The sequence below is a fragment of the Pleurodeles waltl genome, chromosome 7 (genome assembly GCF_031143425.1).
Source record: "Pleurodeles waltl isolate 20211129_DDA chromosome 7, aPleWal1.hap1.20221129, whole genome shotgun sequence".
In the NCBI taxonomy this organism is placed as follows: domain Eukaryota; kingdom Metazoa; phylum Chordata; class Amphibia; order Caudata; family Salamandridae; genus Pleurodeles; species Pleurodeles waltl.
In genome coordinates, this window is record NC_090446.1 from 1500013170 (window position 1) to 1500022722 (window position 9553).

Consider the following 9553-nt stretch of genomic DNA (forward strand, 5'->3'; position numbering starts at 1 on the left):
ACACTGACTCTCCCTCACATGTGTACACCCCCTCATGAGACCTAATGCAGGTCACCACCCACTCTCCATAGTTCCTCCTGCACCAGGCTGACCTAAGTGCAGTTCTTGGGCTGCGCACACCAGGAATCCTCCTCCCACAGCCCTGACATGGGTGCACATCCATGTGCACACATGATCACATGTAACCCGCTCAGGGCCTCCTGCCCTTGCTGCGCCACAGCAGCCTTTCCTTAGCACGGCAGCACCAGCGGTAAACACGCGCAGTCCATTTTACCATGTGTTTACTGTGCGTGAGTACCTTCATAAGAGTCTGCCTCACAGTAAAAAGTAAAAAGCCAGGTGGCCAAAAAGCAAAAAATCAGGGCAGATCTGATGGTCAGAACCGTCCTCTAACAGGAGTCAATTAAATTGTGTTATGATGTGATCTGCTACCTCCCCTGCCTTTGAGCACATAACAACCTGCCTCCCTGTCATGACCTTCAGTCTACAAACCAAGACCAGAGTTCAATTTGTCCAAATCTGCTGGGATAGTTGGTGAAAATCCGGGACTGTCCTGGCAAATCTGGGACACCTGATCACCCTAATCAAGTAACAACATAAGGAGCCACAAAGGTGCCTTTTGTGTATGAGTGCCCCAGAGTCCTCGCAGAGTACTGAGGGCCATATTTATACTTTTCGACGCACAACTGCGCCAACGCAGTTGTGCGTCAAAAAAGTTAACGCCGGCTAACGCCATTCGGAAGCGCCATGCGGGCGCCGTATTTATTCAATGACGTTAGCCGGAGCTGCGGAGTGGTGTGCGCCAAAAAAAATGACACACACCAGGCAGCGCCGGCGTAGGGGAAAATGGAGTTTGGGTGTCAAAAAATGGGGCAAGTCAGGCTGAGGCAAAATTATCGGCTCAACCCGATTTGCGCCATTTTTTTTGGGCACCCAGACGCCATTAACATGACTCCTGTCTTAGCAAAGACAGGAGTCATGCCCCCTTGCCCAATGGCCATGCCCAGGGGACTTATGTCCCCTGGGCATGGTCATTGGGCATAGTGGCATGTAGGGGGGCACAAATCAGGCCCCCCTATGCCACAAAAAAATAAATAAAAATACTTACCTGAACTTACCTTAATGTCCCTGGGGTGGGTCCCTCCATCCTTGGACGTCCTCCTGGGGTGGGCAAGGGTGGAAGGGGGTGTCCCTGGGGGCATGGGAGGGCACCTGTGGGCTCATTCCGAGCCCACAGGTCCCTTAACGCCTGCCCTGAGCAGGCGTTAAAAAATTACGCTAACGCGGCTAGATGTCATTTTTTTTGACCCGCCCACTCCCGTGCGCCATTTTTGCACGGGAGTGTAAATACGGCGCACAGGCCTGGGAGTAATTTTTTAGACGGGAACGCCTACCTTGCATCTCATTAACGCAAGGTAGGTGTCCACGCTAAAAAATGACGCTAACTCCATGAACTTTGGCTCTAGACGCGTCTAACGCCAAAGTATAAATATGGAGTTAGTTTTGCGTCAAATTTGCGTAAAAAAAAAGACGCAAATTTGGCGCAAACGGAGTATAAATATGCCCCTGAATGTCCTTGCAATGTTTGTAACGTTCTGTCAACACCAGTTGAAACAGACACAACTTTATTGTAATTCAACTCAACAAAAACAGAATGATGCAGGGAATCTGGTGTGTGTATATATAATACCTGATCTAAGTGTGGGCAGTGCATCCACCTACTGCATACACACTCTACTACTGGCTGCTGAGAGTTGCCAATACACACTTCCTGGATTCCGAAATGCACAATCCGAGATAACATGCACCAGAAAATGTCAACATTTGCTGTCACCCCACACACTTGTGAGTGTTGGAAGTAGGGGGGATTTACTAAAATCTAGCGAAACACAGCACATCAACTGTAGGTAATGCACTGTGTTATGGTAGAAATGAGCAGGACAGCCTCATAGCTACTAAGATATAGATGCTCTCTTCCTCAGCGTTGACACTCTGTAAGAGTGCCTAGTGCACAACACTTCATAGTTTTTGTACTGCAAGGGTATTCTTTCAGTACGAAAAGACTATGCCTAGACTAACTTTAAACCTTTTCAAACATGCCATGTGTATTGCGCAATGCAGCACATAAGCACATATGCAAAGTTTGAGAACGTTGAAGAAATTAAAACATTTCTCCAAGTAATGCCTATTTCAAAGAGGCATTACTTTTTGGTGCAAGGCACTATTTTGTGCTGCTATGGGGAATTGTCCAGTGTCAAAAAACTTTGCACTGCAAAGTAAATAATTTATCAAGACCTTGCACCATTTTGAGTCACTTTTTGGCTAGCTCAAACACTCAATGAATCTGTCCTGTTATTTTGTGGCACAAATACCTATGTACAAATATTAGTAGACAGGACTTTGCATCAACAAACGTGGGAAGAGCATGGAAACACCTATGTACCACCTATGGGATTTCCCTTGACACAAAGTATTGCAAAGCACTTCTTTGTTTAACTATCAAACAAGTTTTGCCCTGGAATGTACATAACAATTCAACACTGTGACAAGTTGCTTCATTTGTGTGACTGCACCATCACAGGTTATTGATACATCTGGCCCTTAAACTCCACTTTGCTTAGCTAACAACTATACCATTTATTCCATTAAGGCGCTTACTTACAAGTCCCTGTGGCCCGGGGTGGCACAGCAAGTATCTTGCTGCGCCACACTGCACCACCGGGAAAGGGCAGAAATGTGCCGGATCTACAAGGTACGGCACATTTCTGTCCTTTCCCCCCTTTGCTGGCGCTAAAATTAGCTGCCTAGCACTAACGCAGGCACCCTTGCACCATAGGGCAAGAGTGCCTATATTGCAGGGAATGGTTGTTTATGTGCAGGAAGGTGTCCCTTCCTGCACATGAACAATCAATAATGGTGATTTGTTGCTTCTATCTGTGCTGCAGAATGCAGCACACATAGAAGTAGTAAATTGTCATTATTAAATGATTGTTTATGTGCAGTAAGGGACACCTTCCTGCACATAAACAATAATTAATGGCGCTTTGCTGTTTCTATGTGTGTTGCAGAATGAAATAGAAATAGAAAAGCAAAAATGAGGAGAAATAAAAGTATTTCTCCTCGTTGTGCCATGCTAACGCCACCCCTGTGGTGGCGTTAGTTTTTGGTGCTGCCTCAGATCTACGATTTCTCAAAAGCAATGGGTGTTGCTTGGAAACGCCCACAGCAACACCCGTTGCGCGGCCCTCTGCCCCAGAAAACTGCGTTGGAGGGCCCACAATGGCCTTGGCGCTGCCTTGTAAATGGGGAAATGGGCACAGCACCACCAGAGCGTCGCTGAAAGTGATGCTCCGGTGGCACAAGCCGCTTGTAAATAAGCCCTTTAGTCTTTCAGAAGTCTGACGGTGCGAGGTGGGAGGGAGATCTTTGATGGCAGTGCCTTCTTCAGCTAGTTAGAGCCCACAGAGCTGTCCCCTCAGTGAGCAGACATATTAGGTGCTTCTTTTCAGTTTGCCTCAATTTCTCAATCATTTAAGAAGAATCTCTTGATGTCAGTGATCAGATTTAGTTGAAGGTCAAAAGGTGAATCGCCCTTGAACAAACCTTTAATCTTAACAGCATCATCTCCCCTTGACAAAGCCATGACCTTGGCTTGACTCTTCTCTGCTTGTCCTCATTTTCTCTCTTTCCTTCTATGCTGCTGATCCCAGGAAGGGATCCTTGTGGCTTCAGGTTCTGATTTTCCATACAATGCATAGAGTATCAGTGGACCTTCCAGCGGCTCCTTGAGATGTGTCTTATGAGTCCCTCACTGCCTGAGCGATTAACTGAAAAAATGGCTTCTGGGTGAGTTTGCCAGTCTGAAGAATGTTTTCAAAGTTACTGTGGGTTAAGGTCACAGAGGTGCTATGTAAATTAAGTTCCTCGAATAAAAAACCCTTCTTGCAAACACTTTTTCACTGGACGAAGGTGTTCCCGAGGTGCAGACTACCCTACTGCTGGATCTACCTCACAGCATTGTTGATACAAACTTTGTTCTCAGAAAGAAGGTGTGGTGTCCTGCTCTGTATCTGCTTCTGAAGGAGACGCTAGGTTACTGCCACGTCTACCAGAGTCAAAGCAAACACTCCACACGTGAGACCCTGGTGATGTCTCCACTCCCTTACGTCCTGGAACAAGGTTCACTGGTTTATCAGTTGATGATCATTGATCAGCATTACAGCCACCAATGTCATCCCAGCCATACCTGGTCCCTGAAATCAGGGGGGTCCATGTTTACTCATACGTCCCATACAGAAGTGTGAAACCAGTGGGTTTCCTCCAGATATGGCATACCTGAGACAGTGAAATCTGACAAAGGCCCTCAGTTAAAAAAATAAGTTTGAAAACATTGCTTAGTACTCAGGATTCCATCATGGTAAGTATCTGGTTGGCTAGGGTATGCACCTAAGCCAGGCAGAACCCATCCACTCTAGTCAGAGTCAGGGAGTTACACACCCAGGATAACCCCTGCTCACCCCTTTGGTAGCTTGGAACAAGCAGTCAGGCCTCTCACAGAGGCAATTTGTAAAGCGGTTGCACAACACACACAACACACATGATGCACAGCACGCACCACAAAGGAAACACAACACCAAGTTATATACAAATAAACTGTATTGTACACATCAGCAGACCAAATACAACATGTCGAAAATTCCCTGCTATACAAGAGTGGTCAGAATATTACTCAGTTACTAGTACTCTGCAATAGCCAGCAGTAGTCACATAAAACACATAGGTTATTGGTTATTCTGCCCCCTAAGCAGTAGTCAGGAAAACAATATCAGTAGAAATGCACGTCATTGAAAACACGTCACCAGAAAGGTCAAACCACATCAAGACTGCACATATCATAAACAACATTGTACAAATGTCACAACATCATGAATGTCCACTAATTGAAACATTCTTATGTGGCATAGACTCACCAAAACTGGTGACTACAATCCAATACCCACCCAGGCGCTAAACAAAGGAATTCTGGGCAAAACTGGGACGTCTGTGTCCCAATGTGGGGGTCCTTATGCTCCGATTCCTGCCCCTCAGAGACTGCGCTCCATGCATGCCAGCTTTTCTCGACCCATCTGTGTTGCGTCGGTGATTCTTCTCCCGGGAGAAAGCGCTCTTCATACACTTATTACAGATAAAGCAAAGCGCTCTGAACGTGCTTAAACAAGGACAACAAAGCGCTCTTCCTGTGCTTCCAGGATTCGACCGGTAGAAGTGCAAAAACGCTCTTCACGTGCTTCAATCAAATAAAGCAAAGTGCTTCAGGGTTCAACCATACATGCGCTCTTCATGTGCCGCAGCTATCAGGAAAAAGCTGCAGGGGAACAGGGGGCACACCATCCATCCCATGGAGACAATGAATGGGGGGACAGGGTGGCAGGGCCCCAGCACACAGGCCAGCACAAAGGGGTGCAGTCAGTGGCAGTTCCTCCTGGTTACACAGGTCAGCACAACAGCAAAGCCCTCCAGCAGCATCCTGTGTCCAGTTCAGTAGTCCATCAATGTCTCCCTAACATGGGGGAAACCCCCTGTACTTATACTCAGTTGTGCACAAGCTTTTACAAAAGGGGGAGATGAGGTTCCAACCAGTCCCAACTGGTTCTAGGAGTGTCCCCTCTCTCCTCCAGCACATGCTCCAGACATCAGTGGGTGGTAAACAAGCTCCTTGTGTGAGGCCAGGGCACAGCCTTTACAAATGCAGGTGTGCCTGCCTCTTCTTCACTCAGCCCAGGAAGACCATTCAGTATTCATATGCACTTCTGTGACACCTCCACCCTCCCTGCGTACAGGCTGTCTGAAAAGTATGCACAAAGCCCAGCTGTCACTCTGCCCAGACGTGGAGTGGAGTCAAGCTGCAAAACACCAGAGTCATAAGAACAGAGAAATGCCCAGTTCCTAGAAGTAGCATTTCTATAATAGGAATAAAAAATCCACCTACACCAGTAAGCATCATTTTTTCACTACCATTACAACAATACCCAACATGCCTCTGCTACCCCTCATAGATCAGACAATATCTCCTAGACCTATGGCAGGGCATTTCCAATGCAATTCTATGAGCAAGACAGCACTCACAGCAGTGAGAAACCAAATAGGCTGTTTGTCACTACCAGGACAGGCCACACAACCAGGCACATGTCCTGCCTTCTTCATACATAGCACCCTGTCCATAGGGCTAGCTAGGGCCCACCTTAGGGGTGCCTTATATGTAGTAAAAGGAGAGTTCCAGGCCTGACAAGTAAATTTAAATGCCAGGTCCCAGTGGCAGTAAACTGTGCACAGGTTTGAAAGCCTACTTCTGTGGATGGCGCAATCTGCGTTGCAGGCCCACGAGTAGCATTAAATTTACAGGCCCTGGGTATAGAGATACCACTGGAACTTACAGGTAAATTAAATGTGCCAATTAGGTGTAAACCAATCATACCAACTTTAGAAGGGAGATCCCCTGCACTTTAGCATTGATCAGCAGTGATAAAGTGCTCGGAGTCCTGGAGCCAACAACAAGAGGTCAGAAGAAAATAGAAGGAGGAAGGCAAAAAGTTTGGGGATGACCCTGTAAAAAGGCCCGGGTCCAACAGGAAGATTACACCTTTGTGGCCACAAGCCAACGACGTTGTGCCACATATCATGGTCATGGTGAAGAAAGCATGAATGTGCTGATTAACCATTAGCATATTACATCTAAGTAATCCATGTAATCTAAGCAATGTGTAATATGTAACAATCATAGAGCTCTTTTAGGAGACTTCCAAGAAATCTAATCCCCTTTGGCATCTCTCACAAAGTATCTTGCTCTTTATTTATCGTGTCCCATGGCTAGTTACTGCCAGAATCCTGAACTCCAGACACTCTTTCCTTCTGATACTTTGGTATGCATTTCCCATCTGCAACTAGGACAGGAGTCTGAGTAAACCTTACCTAGGTACATAGAAGTCGAATTAGGAATAGTAAATCAGTACTACATTTATACTAACTTTCTATAGTTCTTCACATCATTCTGTAACACATTTCCTACCTCACCTGCATGAAAACCAATTGCTTCCTGTAATGCTCCACTCTTTCCCCCATCCAGATACAAATTTATTCTCAAAATGGGCCAAATCTACCTTTACCTAAGTAGTTGCCTCCTAACTGTTTAGATTGTATCACTTGTTGATGCCTTTCACCCCATACTTCTTACCATTGCGCATGAAAATGGTACAAACCGTGCACCACATTTATCAAGCCTTCACACAGCCCTGAGCAGCAAGCTACCTTGCTGCACTGCGTGAAAGGGACGGAAAATTACTCAGCACATTCCTGTCCTTCCCTTGTGCTGGTGCCCTTTTGGCTGCCTAGGGCCAACGCAGGCACCCTTGCTCCGTGGTACAAGGGTGCCTGCATTGTAGACAAGATTGTTTTTTTGTGCGGGAAGGGGCACCTTCCTGCACAAAAATAATTCACTGAGGCATTTTCCTCTTTCTGTAGGAAGCAAAATGCAGCACACATAGGAAGAGGAAAAAAAGAGGAGAAATAAATATATTTCTTCGCGTTGCGCCACACAAGGGGAGGCTTAGCATTTTGTCTCATTCCCAGGTCTACCAGTAATGGTAAATCTGAGAATGCATCAAAATCCAGGGGTGGATGCATGGGAACAATTGCACTGCACCCATGGAACGCCTCCCGGGGGCTGAGTAACGCAATGGAACAATTTGCACTACATTACATTTCTCTAGATTTATCAAGCCACACAGGGCCACGCAAGGTGGCCTTGCATAGCTTGAAAAATCTGACTTAGTAGCTGTGTTGCCTTTGCACCCCTTTGTGTGGTACAAGAGTGACACAACTCATTGATAATTATGCTCCTGAGTAAAGTTTCGAAGAATTTAACTTATGCATTGCTACATTATTTTGGTCTCTTTTCAGTGTCTTTCTTTCAATCAATAATAGTATTTTGTTCTACCTTTTTCCCCTTTTGTTTAACTTTAGGACACCTTGACAACCTACAGTGAAAGAGGAAGAAGATCATACCCAGAAGATCCTACTTAACATGGCTCATTTTGACACCAATGGAATTTGACAACATTGAAGCTGCCTTTCGACTGCCAGATTCTGTACCAAGTTTATCTATGAACCTCTTAGAGAAAACACAGCTTTATATTGCGCCACCGGGGAATCCGGCTGTGGGAAAACTACATTCATCAATGCCATGAGAGGCTTGAACAGTGACGACAAAGGGGCGGCCCCCACAGGCGTGGTGGAGAAAACAAATGTGCCTAAGGCTTATCCCTACCAACATCGGGAAAATGTAAATCTATGGGATTTGCCTGGAATTGGAACACAGACCTTTACGGCCAAGACGTACCTTCAGCAAGTGGACTTTCATCGTTATGACTTCTTTATCCTGGTCTTTTCAGAGAGAATTAGGGAAAACCTAATCCTGCTCGCAGTCGCCATTCAAAAGATGGGAAAGCAGTTTTACTTTGTGCGCTCAAAAATTGATAATGATATTGATACATCAAAACGTCGAAAGAAACAATTTGACAAGGAGATAATGCTCCAACAGATTAGAGACGACTGGACAACGTGCCTAACTACGAGTGGGGTGCAATGCCCCCACATCTTTCTTCTCTCGTCCCTCGACATTGGCAAGTTTGATTTTTCGCAGATGCAAAAAGTTTTAGAGGAGGAACTCCCCAAACATAAGAGAAATGCCTTCCTGCTTACGTTGCCCAACACTTCCCAGCATGTTGTGAACAAGAAGAAGGAGGCCCTGAAGACGGAGGTATGGAAGCTGGCAACCTTATCAAGCACCATTGCTGTCCTGCCTGTCCCACGCCTATCAGTTGCTGTGATATCGCCATTTTGATAAAAGCAATAAGAGGATATCTCAGGGACTTCGGCCTGGATGAAGAATCCCTCCAAAGAGTTGCTGGGAAAGTTAATAAGCCAGTGGAAACAATAAGATCAGTGATCCAATCACCGGTGGCTTCCACAGAAATAACCACTCAACTGATAATGCAACTGATGCTAAAGAATGGGAATGGCGCCTTCATGGCTTTTGAATATTTCATGAGCAACATACCGCTGCTCTCCGGGGGGATTTCTTTTGCTACTACCTATTACTTATTATTCAGCATCTTAGATGATCTTGCAGAAGATGCCAAAAGAGTGGTTCTTGGAAGATTAATGTTTGTTGATCCTCATACTCACAAAATTATTTAGTATGCATTATTTGAAATTGCTCCGTTAATATTATAATTACTATTCGATTTAACTAAAAGTCCTGTTTCTAGAGTTAGATCTAGTAAAAGGACTGGTTTATGCCACTGAAGAGACTGAACGTCTGATTGGCTGGTGAATGAAATACTATGACTGGATGCTCATTGGACGCAAGGTGTGAAGTAGTTTGGTGTATAAATGGTTTGTTGGGGATGTTAAGATGGCAGATCCATGTTTAAACTGGTGTTTGAAGCAGCATGACAGATGTTAGGCCCGAGTGACTGAAGATGGCCACTGTGTG

The 9553-nt window shown here is 45.6% G+C and overlaps 1 pseudogene; it reads left to right on the top strand.

Moving 5' to 3' along the window:
- The first annotated feature begins 8207 nt into the window (after nucleotides 1-8207).
- LOC138247094 (interferon-inducible GTPase 5-like) lies at nucleotides 8208-9255 on the top strand (annotated as a pseudogene).
- Nucleotides 9256-9553: the final 298 nt, after the last annotated feature.